The 10,593-nt window shown below is 32.7% G+C and overlaps 1 long non-coding RNA gene across 1 annotated transcript; it reads left to right on the forward strand.

Annotated features, from left to right (window-relative positions):
• The first annotated feature begins 234 nt into the window (after positions 1 to 234).
• LOC128688302 (uncharacterized) lies at positions 235 to 9,188 on the forward strand. Its single transcript, XR_008406978.2, has 2 exons — positions 235 to 357; positions 6,337 to 9,188. It is a non-coding gene; the product is annotated as an uncharacterized lncRNA (long non-coding RNA).
• The last annotated feature ends 1,405 nt before the right edge of the window (positions 9,189 to 10,593 follow it).

The raw sequence follows: 10,593 nt of genomic DNA on the forward strand, positions 1-10,593 counted from the left end.
CCCCCTCCCCCCCAAAAAAAGATAATTCTTTTTAGGTCGATAGACAGGAGCAGCATCAATGACAGGAGGGAGGAACTCAAGAGTTTCTTATCGATACTATGGATTATTTGAAATATATATATATATATATATATATATATATATATATATATATATATATATATATATATATATATATATATATATATATATATATTATGCTGTACACACACTTCTTGTTTCCCTCATAAGGGACAGAAGTATTTGCAAGTATTATTATTGTTATTGTTTGAAAGAAGAGTGTGTCTGTGTTACGTTTTCTGTGGTTGTTGTTAGTTGGTCAAGACAGCATCACCACCACCACTACACCACTACCTTGTAATTATTTTAATATATACCATGTTACTGGTCATATACCTGTGTGTATGAGGGAGATTAAGCAAAAGAGAACTTGTGTGTAGTTGTCCTTGTTTGTATTAAAATTTATATGTTAGTACAGTATTGTATTTTTGGTAAATTTTAGGTTTTAATTTCCAGCGTCTGTTACAGACACCATTTATGTGAATTATATTCTTTGTCAAGTTGCTTGATTATGAAACTTATTCCCCTCGAGGAAGGTTCCTTGATGTTGGTGAGGGGCTCTTGATTTAGGGAATTGGATCTGTGCTCCAGTTCCCCAAATTAAGCCTGAATGCCTTCCACATCCCCCCTAGGCGCTGTATAATCCTCCGGGTTTAGCGCTTCCCCCTTGATTATAATAATAATAATATGAAACTTATTTGTGGCTGTTTTGTCATGGGTTAGGTAAATTATTCAGTATGTATAATAATATGAAGACAGTGGAGTAGCGGCCAGAGTGCTAAGGTAATATTGACTTTAGTAACTTATTGAAAAGGAAAAAAATATTGTTTGGATCTAAATAAATAACAAAAAGGCACAATACCGTGACTGGAACAATACACAAATAACCCGCACATAAAAGAGAGAAGCTTACGACGACGTTTCGGTCCGACTTGGACCATTGACAAAGTCACACTAGTCCAAGTCGGACCGAAACGTCGTCGTAAGCTTCTCAATTTTATGTGCGGGTTATTTGTGTATTGTTTGGATCTACCGTGAGTGTTAGCAACCCAGTCAAGTCGGGATGACATCTAGGACTGTCTGTCTTATATCCATTGTGGTCCTTAGTCCTCTCCCCCAGGATGCAATCACCTAGCACCCAGGTATCTGCCAGCTGCTAGGTGAACAGGGGAAGGCAGGCATAGGTAACGTGATCAGTGTTAAAACTGATGCCAGGGATCAAACCCTGTTCCCTCGATGTGTTTGCTAAGGCAGCTGCCGACTGAGCCACAATATACCTAAACCATTTTCCCTAACACAAGACTGTAGATAGTTATGGCCCAAGGCAGCAACCAGGATCATGCTTATGAAGTGAAATGTTAGTTATATAAATAATATATAATTGAGAAAAACTGGCTAAACATGTACAGTATTTTATTGTGTTGCAGAGTGTTAACTGGCCTGATATCCATAGATTGCCTATTATTTTCATGGTAAAACCGCTTCTTAGTCGATCTAAACCTGATGAAGATTGAGACACTTATGCAGCATATGCTGCATAAGTGTCTCAATCTTCAACTTGTCGGTTTTTCAAACCATTCTTCACGATCTAAACCTATTAACTTATACAATATATTCATTGTAAACAGTGCAAATGGTGAGGCGTTATACCTATAAATATTTTAACTTTAGTATATGTATTAGCATTTCAGCAATGTCAGTACACCAGTTATATCTTTCATACAATTATCTGTATGTAATATCCAGCAGAATAAACATTACAATACTAACCAAACTGTACAATGACAATGATTATCACGAATCTTAAAATATCTCTGTCAATGTTCATAATTTTCTATATTTAAAGAGATACAGTACAATATATGCAGAATATATATGGTATATTGTAAATATTGATTTTTTTCTTTTAGGACATGAATTTGTACAACTGTTTAAGCATGAAATCTATCGTTATAGTAGATACACTAAAGAATTATGAGTGATAATGCAATGCAGCTTGGGTAGTGATATAACTTCCAGATGGAATGTATAGGTTTAATTTGTTTCTTGAATGTGTTTATCTATTCAGAATACAGCCTTAAATAAGTCACAAACAATAACACAACACTCTTAAAAGAGATGAACAAATACTTACAAATAATATAGAGTATATAAAGGGTTATTTATATATACAATAGATGAGGATAGGAAATCTATACTACAGTGTGTTAAGCATTTTAAAAGTGTGTACTCGTTCACTTTGTGTTCCTAGGAATCAAGTGTCGGCTATTGTGTGTGTGCATGAAATTATCATTTCTTTTAGTGTTTCATCTTTTATAATTAATTTTTTCATGCACCTTTTTGAAGTTTGTAGGAGTTGCAGGACAATGGCAATCACACTGGTACTGCCTCTTAGAACCCTATACCAGTTACCTATTATTCTCTTTGAAAAGAAAAGCTGTAATATTTATTCTCTACTGGTTTTCTGCTTTGTAATTTAACCCTTTAACTGTCCAAACGTAGATCTACGTTTTTTCAACATTTGAAAGTATGTAAAACACTTAGTTTTTTTTTTTTTTTTCTTTTTTTCATTTTTTTTTTTTTTTTTTTTTTTTTTTTTTACATTTGAAAATGTGTAAAAAAAAAATTTATCTACATTTTTTTTTGTTATATTTGAAAATATGTAAAATAATGTAGATCTACTTTTGGAGCACTACCCATGTGAACGTAAATTTGTTTGGACAGTTTAACCCTTAAACGGTCCAAACAGATTGACGTTCAAATTCATAGTGCTACAAAAGTAGATTACTTTTTTTACATATTTTCAAATATAACAAAAAAAATATAGGTAAAGGTTTTTTTTACATGTTTTCAAAGGAAAAACAAAAACGAAGATCTACATTTTTTTTACATACTTTCAGATGTTGAAAAAACTTATATATACGTTTGGACCATTTAAGGGTTAAGGGTTAATATAGTCTCTTGTTCTCCCAATTGCTAGTAGTACAGTGCTGAGAGATCTTCCTTATCTCTCTTACTCTGTCTATTTGTGATTATCATATCTGCTCTCTTATATTTTTCAACAAATGGTTTGTCTTTGCCCTTAATATTTTGTGTGTGTGTGTATGTGTGTGTGTGTGTGTGTTTTCTTGCCAGTTTGTATTTGCATATTTGTATGTGACTGTATAGGGATTTGTGGCGTTCCTTCTTCAGTGCTTGGTTTGTCATACTGTAGATCATTGATCACCCAGCGATTGATTATTCAGCATTTAACATTGTCTTGTTTGATCCAACACCTGAACCGATAATGGTAAAAATAAAAGAATGTGCAACAAAAAGGGGCAATAAAGTGACAGGATTGATCTGGTGTGCTTTAAATTCCAGCACTCTTTCATCAAGAGGGGAGCTAGATAATCATTTATCAACTATGTAATTTTGCAAACATTCCAATGCAAGCTTCTTTAGCTTACAAATGCCCCAAGCTACAAACATCCACACTTACCAATAGGGCATTAGGAACCACTTTAATTTTTACATGTGTTGATATTCAGTACAATCATGTGTAACACAGCAAACTTTTGAACTGCAATATACAGTGGAACCTCGGTACTCGAACTTGATTCATTCCAGAAGGCTGTTTGAATACCGAACAAATTTTTCCCAATGTAAAAAAAAAAAAAAAAAAAAAATGAGAAGAAACAAGAAATAGTGCACATACAGCAAAGTTCTGGTAAGTTGTGTTTGTTTGGTTGAGTGCCGAACAAAGGGTCGACTACTAAGCTATATTTTTTTTACTGAATAAGGCATTCGAATACTGAATTGTTCGAGTACCGAGGTTCCTTTGTACGTATGTAAATAATTCTTAACTCATTTGTATGCTAGGGATCACCACTGTAGTTGTAAAACACACTGACTTGTTTTAAATCCCATTTCAGCCAAGTTCTGGTAGAAATTCAATACTTACATTATATGATTAAAAGGGATGGTATGAGATATTTTAAATAGTGCTCTTCATTAGGGTCACTTATAAATATTTAATACCTACCCCATATAGGAGTTCTTGCCTGCTTATTTTATTTTCATGGAACATAATTGTAGTAAGCATAATTCATTTTTTATATACAGTAATAAATGCCATACTTTAATTAGTAATGCTTAATAATTACAGTACCATTTAAATGTGAGAGTTCAAAACGTAATTTTCATGGCACACACAATGTAACTTCGGTTTAGATATTGTTTAATGACCTTGAACCTCACTGAATTTTTATAGATATAACAATACCTTGTTGAAAGTAGTACTTGAGAATTTTAAAGTACTATACTGTATTTACTAACCACAGTTCTTTGCAGTGAACAGTGCAAAGAACATTGATATGATTATAAGTTATTTTTTACATTAAATTTAATCTTAATCAAGTAAATAATGATAAAATGTTTTATTAAACAGTTTAGTACCGAGAGAAAGCACACATCAGTGGTAGTGTTCCAATACAGTAGTGAAAGTTTATTTTCCTGTACTGTGGTATCCGTTGCTAGTCCATCATCAGTAATCTGTTGTACTTTCCTTCAGATATTGCTGTAAGTGGCATACATACATACATTACAGGTGCATCATCATACAGCACTTTGTACCTTTGTCTTGTCCAAATTATGGCATTATAAAATATAAAAATGTGCTGTAATTACACTTTATTTACAGTGAATAATGTGAAGTAATGCATGAAACCATGCTGCATGGGAAACAAAAGGGACAAAATTATTTCTTAACACATTTTTATTAATAATATATATGGGATACATAAATTTCCCACAATGAATCAGAATTGCTGCCATGATTTCCAAATATAATTTAGTCTGTATATTTTAAATAAGTAATATTCTAATACAGTATAATACTGTTCAGTAATTATCAAATGCAAATTCATTTACTTTGCCATTAATCTGTATAATGAAAGGAATGTACAGTATGTACTGTAATGTATTTATCTTCACAAAGCACTAAATACTATATAAATTTTTAAAGATAATTAAAATTGACTCAGTGCAAAATTACAAATTAAACTGAAATTTATAAAAAATCTTGCTTTACTTTCCATTTCTGAAAGTATAGCATTCCTTAAATCTACGTATTTGATTTTAAATAAGTACACTGGTACCTATGGCAAATTTCTCTACGTGAAACAAATTCATAGCATTAACAGTTTTGTAGAATACAGTATCTGTAATCTATTATCTTACAAATTTCTTGAAAGTCCTGTTATCCAAAAGTTTTTTCATGGACTGTAATAATCAACTAATTCTTTGCTTTCCAAAAAAAAAAAAAAAAAAATCCACATCATTCATGTATGTTTCTTTTTCACTACTAACATCACACACAATGAAAAAAAATATCAAGGTATTTTATCACTGATTAAAGATACCCTTGTTACTTGTCACTTGTGTATGCACCTGCACCTCACCACTTACACCGAAGCTTGTGAATTCTGGTGCAGCTTTTAGCAGCATTGGCACTTGTGTATGCACTGCCACTGTGCAACTTGAATATTGATGCACCTGTTGGCTCCATTGGCACTTGTATATACACCTGCCACTGAATACTGGTGTACCTGTTCACACCAGGCTTGATAATGTAATTCCCACCAGATTGATATGATACATTAGTATAATAGCATGTGAATAATATTTTGCATTAAATATTTTAAATTATGTGGAAGTGGTTCTAATTATATAGTTTTACATAATTGGTATTTTTTCCAAGCTTTAAAATAATCACTTCACCTAAAGTGTAGTATTTTATCAATTAATTTTCATCCATGTATGGTAATCACTTCACATCATTTTGCACTCTATGGAGAGTAGGTTGCAGCACCTCTTGATAACCTGAGTAGCGGGACTCAACTAGTCGATGTGATCCACACCCAGCGAGCTGCAGCTTGTATCTGGCGCACGCAGCCTATTTTGCCATTCTGCGTCGATCGATCTCGAATCCATGACAAAACCAGCCACGCGCACCCCACCTAGGAGCTTGTTGGCACATACCCCTTTATTATGAAAAAGTTGGTCCACATATGAAAAAAAAGGATGAAAAAAATTGGGGTGACCATAATCCTTTGGTCTGCACCCCTTTGGCCCCACCAGCCAGTGGGAGGGGACTATTGAGACCAACCCTAGTGAAAAGGGTTCAGCACGTGCTGTCAGCCCTTTGAATGATGGCTGGCAGCTTTTTTATGTCATGTGATGCCCAGCCTGGAATTTTTTTTATGTTTAATCTCTCACCCTACCCTCTGCTTCCAGGGGGATGAATAGACTGGACCCAACCCATTGGAGCTCAGACTTCAGGTACCCAGGAGGAAGCTGTGAAGACTGCCAAGACTAAGGCAAGGACCACACTAAAGACATGTTTAGTAATGGAAATATTAGGCTAGATGAAGGTAACAGTAGATAGCATGAATTAACTAATATAAATTAGGGTAGAACAGAGTAAAAAGTAGTGTTTTATAAACTGTTGTAAGGAGGTTCAGTATTGAGGTTTGTAAATGTCAAGGTTAGATACAATATGAGGTGGACTAATTAAAGAAGAATAGGACGAATAGGCATTAAGGTGTGGTCTAAAGTGTTAGTTGAGAGTAAGACAAAGTTGGATAAGAATAATAGAATACATATTAGGTAATGTAGTCTTATGAGAATTATTATGGTAATATAGACTTAGAAGTAGTATTATGGTAAATTGAGAAAAAGTTCAAAGCAAAAATGAAGTTAAATAAAAACCAGCTTTGAGATATTGTAAAAGGCAGGATCAGAGGTTAAGGTAATTTATTTCTAGGCTTAACTTTAAATTATATAATGGAAAATCCTTTTTTGGGGTGTTTTTTCATGTGAAGAATGCTTTGGAAATAGGCAATGAAGAATAAATATGTACAGTATTTGGATTTAGTGTAATAGGTTTAAAAGAAACTGTGAACATGAGTCAGAGAAAGGGATAAGAACATGTGAAAAGTTAGGAGCAAGGTGAGGGTGGAAGGGAAGGATGAAATACCTTTTGTCATGGAACTCTGGTTAGTGGTGGGTGAGTACGGTCATCAGTTGTTACTACCTGCACTTCTGTCAGGTAACCTGAGACACAGTTGTCTTGGTAAGAGACTTGAGATATCAGGTAGATGTGAAGGTGTATTTTCAGGTGATTTAAAATATTTTTGATAAAACATTTAAATGGTATTACTTAAATAGATGTTGTGTATATAGATTATTATGTTTGTCACATGATTTTTGGGGGATAGGATTGGAGCTTAATTAGAACTCTTAAAGAAGTATTGATATGAAGAATGAAAAATAGTTTAAATTTCTAGAAGGGATTTTGTTAGATTTGATTTAATTTAAATTGTTCCATAATATTTAGTTTAATTGGTTAGTTTATTCATTTTCATTGAATATAGTGTAGCAGGAGAATGAATTATATTCAGGTTATTCATTTGAACTATAGCAAGAAAGCAGTGTGGCTAAAAAGGAGGGGGAAAAAAGGACTTCAGGAAAGATTGTATTGTGTCAAGGATGAGGGGCTGACCATTTTCTCACAGGAAGGTTGCATCCATGGGAAAATAGTTATTCCACAACTGAGAGATGTGTAAATTAAGCTTTTTCTTCCTTTGTGAATATTCAAATGACTTTAAAGACTTATTAAAAGCACCATTTATTAAAACTTGTTTCCTTAGTAATTAATACAGTAAATTGTTTTACTTAAAATAGTTTATTACATTTAAAACAAAATCACTGTAAATGTAAAAAAAATTGTAGATTTAATATTTCAGAAGTTCTTTGCTTAAATAAAGGTTAGTATGTAATCAGTAAGGTTATTCACATAAAAAAAATGGCGAGTGACATTGTGGAAGATTCGTTGTTAGATATTTATAGTAGCAAATATTCTACGAGATATAATTTCACTCTGGATGTTTCTGAAGTGATAAATTAAGTACATTTGGGTAACAGATAGCAGTTATATTGATATTGGTAGGTAAGACACATAGGCAACAGTTAGGCATCTTTATTCCGAAACGTTTCGCCTACACAGTAGGCTTCTTCAGTCGAATACAGAAAGTAGGCAGGAACAGTAGAGATGTGAAGACGATGTAATCAGTCCATCACCCTTGAAGTCGTAGAATTTGAAGTTGTCAGTCCCTCGGCCTCGAGAAGTTCAGTTCCTGACTATGGAACTTTCTGTATTCGACTGAAGAAGCCTACTGTGTAGGCAAAACGTTTCGGAATAAAGTTGCCTAACTGTTGCCTATGTGTCTTACCTACCAACCTGTCGGTATTGTATACCATTTTGATGTTTATATTGATATTGTAGGGAGTAGCAACCTTATGTAGATTTTGAGGGTAAGGGTCTGTGTAGGGAACTTTTGAAAAGTCTAGAAATATTTTAGAAAGATTGGCAAGAATGTTAAAATGAAGCCAAGATTTTCCTGGTAATCTGTAGCAGCACTTAATGATCCTCATGAATGGGTACAGCATTTGTTTCTTTAATGCTGTATAATGATAATGGCAGACTGGTATTCATTATATTTCATGATCCAGGTCATTTAGTTTATTGGGATTTTTGTGAATCATGGGTTCCAGATTTATTGTTTTCCCCTACATTCTCCTGGTCACACCTCAAAGGATAAACACAATGAAATTCAGAATTTTTTGCCTCAAAAAAAAAAAACTAAAAGTAGTTTTCTGTAATTTGTTAGTTACCACTGACTACCTGTACCAATCTTTATAATTTGGGATTAAATATCTGTTACATACATTAAAGTATTGTACATTTATTTTAGAATTAGTAGGTAATGGTTTGGTTAAAATTTTATCATCAGTTAAATTATTATAGTAGCTGGTTGTAGTTGTAATAAAAAAAAGTAGCTTTTGTGATCATTTAAAATTTTCTTATTTCTTTTGAATATATACACATTTTAAGATAAGCTTATTCAGAGAAAGTATATGCAGTATTCTTGATTTTGTAGTATGTAATGCTTTATTGCAGTGCTCAGAGAAGTGTTTAGGTGTTTGAACATTTCTTTTACAACTTTACATGTACTGTACTGTACGACTTGCAGTTTATAGATAGTATTAGAACAGTTATTGTGATATTTTAATAAATATATACATTATCTGTTTGTATTTGTTGCCTATGAGTATTGTAATATTTTTTTTTTTTTTGCATCTGCTGGAACTTGTGTAGGTAGATAAAATTCAAGAATTATAGATGTAGAATTTTTTTTCACTAGCATTTTATATTTGTAGTACGTATTTTTCTCATCTGCAAAACATTTACTATGACTCTTACAGTAAATGCAAAAAGCTTAATCTTCTTTTGATAGTGTTAGATATCAGGGTATATACACTGTGGATACAAGTCACTTTGACTTTTTCGGAGGTTATCCTAGGTAATTTACACTATGTATGAAAATTGTACTTATGTGTACCTGTGCCTAAATAAACTTAATTATTTACTTTCTTTGTATGTACACTGAGGGTTTTCTTTTGTCTTTGAGGGATAAAGTATCATAGACTGGCAGTATAATGAAATGTGGCCTGAATGATCCTCACACGATCTCTGGGTTTAAATATAAGTAACAATCCTGTATAAAGTATACATGTACTAACAGGCATTTAACAATATTTTTATACAGACATTTGAGGAAATTAACTTATACTTTGGGTCATCCTGTCTTGGTGGAAAATGGAGAATTACAAAGCAAAATATTATTCACTGATTGAGAAAAATTATTTCAAATTTAAAGAAGAACATTTATGTAAATAAAAGCATTACATGTCTCCAAGTATTTTTTAGTTTACACATTTTTTTTTATATGTAAAAAAAAAATGTAAAGTAAATTATTAACCTTGTAATTTTCAGTGCTACCCTAGACTTGAAAAAATAAAATACTATAACATGTGATTATGAAGGTTCCTGGTATGGTATACTCAGAAGTGATTATAGAGAATTCTGGTATCTGATATATGCTGTATTGTATTTATAACTGTTCTTCTAATATCTTCAACTTTGTAAAACAGAGGGAATGGGTTCTGCTTGTTTGTAGTTCAGAACATCTATAAGACTTGTTGGATTGTGCATGAGTAGATGAAAGCAAGCATGTAACAAAGTTTTTTTTTCACTTTTATATATATATAAATAAAAATAGGACAAAAATTAATAAACAAAAAAGTAAGTTGAGTGGAGCTACTCTTGAGGTCTGCATCTACTGTATTTTATTTTCAAGAGTTGTGGTTAACCACACAACAAAGACTTGAGGCCTCCCCTTCACAACACCACCCTCTTTCATCATTTATTTACACGCACAGGAACATATGCACACATGAATGCACATGCACACATGCACGCACACTCACTCGCATTCACTCATTCACACTCTGACATACTACAACTGCAATTTAATTCTTGTTCTCAGAGTGGATCTTTACCTGTGGTGTGTTGCCAGTTATTACTATGTACTGGTTTCTGGTAATATTCTTTTTCTTTGAACAGCAATAAATTTTTTTACTAATACAGTA

Source organism: Cherax quadricarinatus, chromosome 1 (assembly GCF_038502225.1).
Source record: "Cherax quadricarinatus isolate ZL_2023a chromosome 1, ASM3850222v1, whole genome shotgun sequence".
NCBI lineage: Eukaryota > Metazoa > Arthropoda > Malacostraca > Decapoda > Parastacidae > Cherax > Cherax quadricarinatus.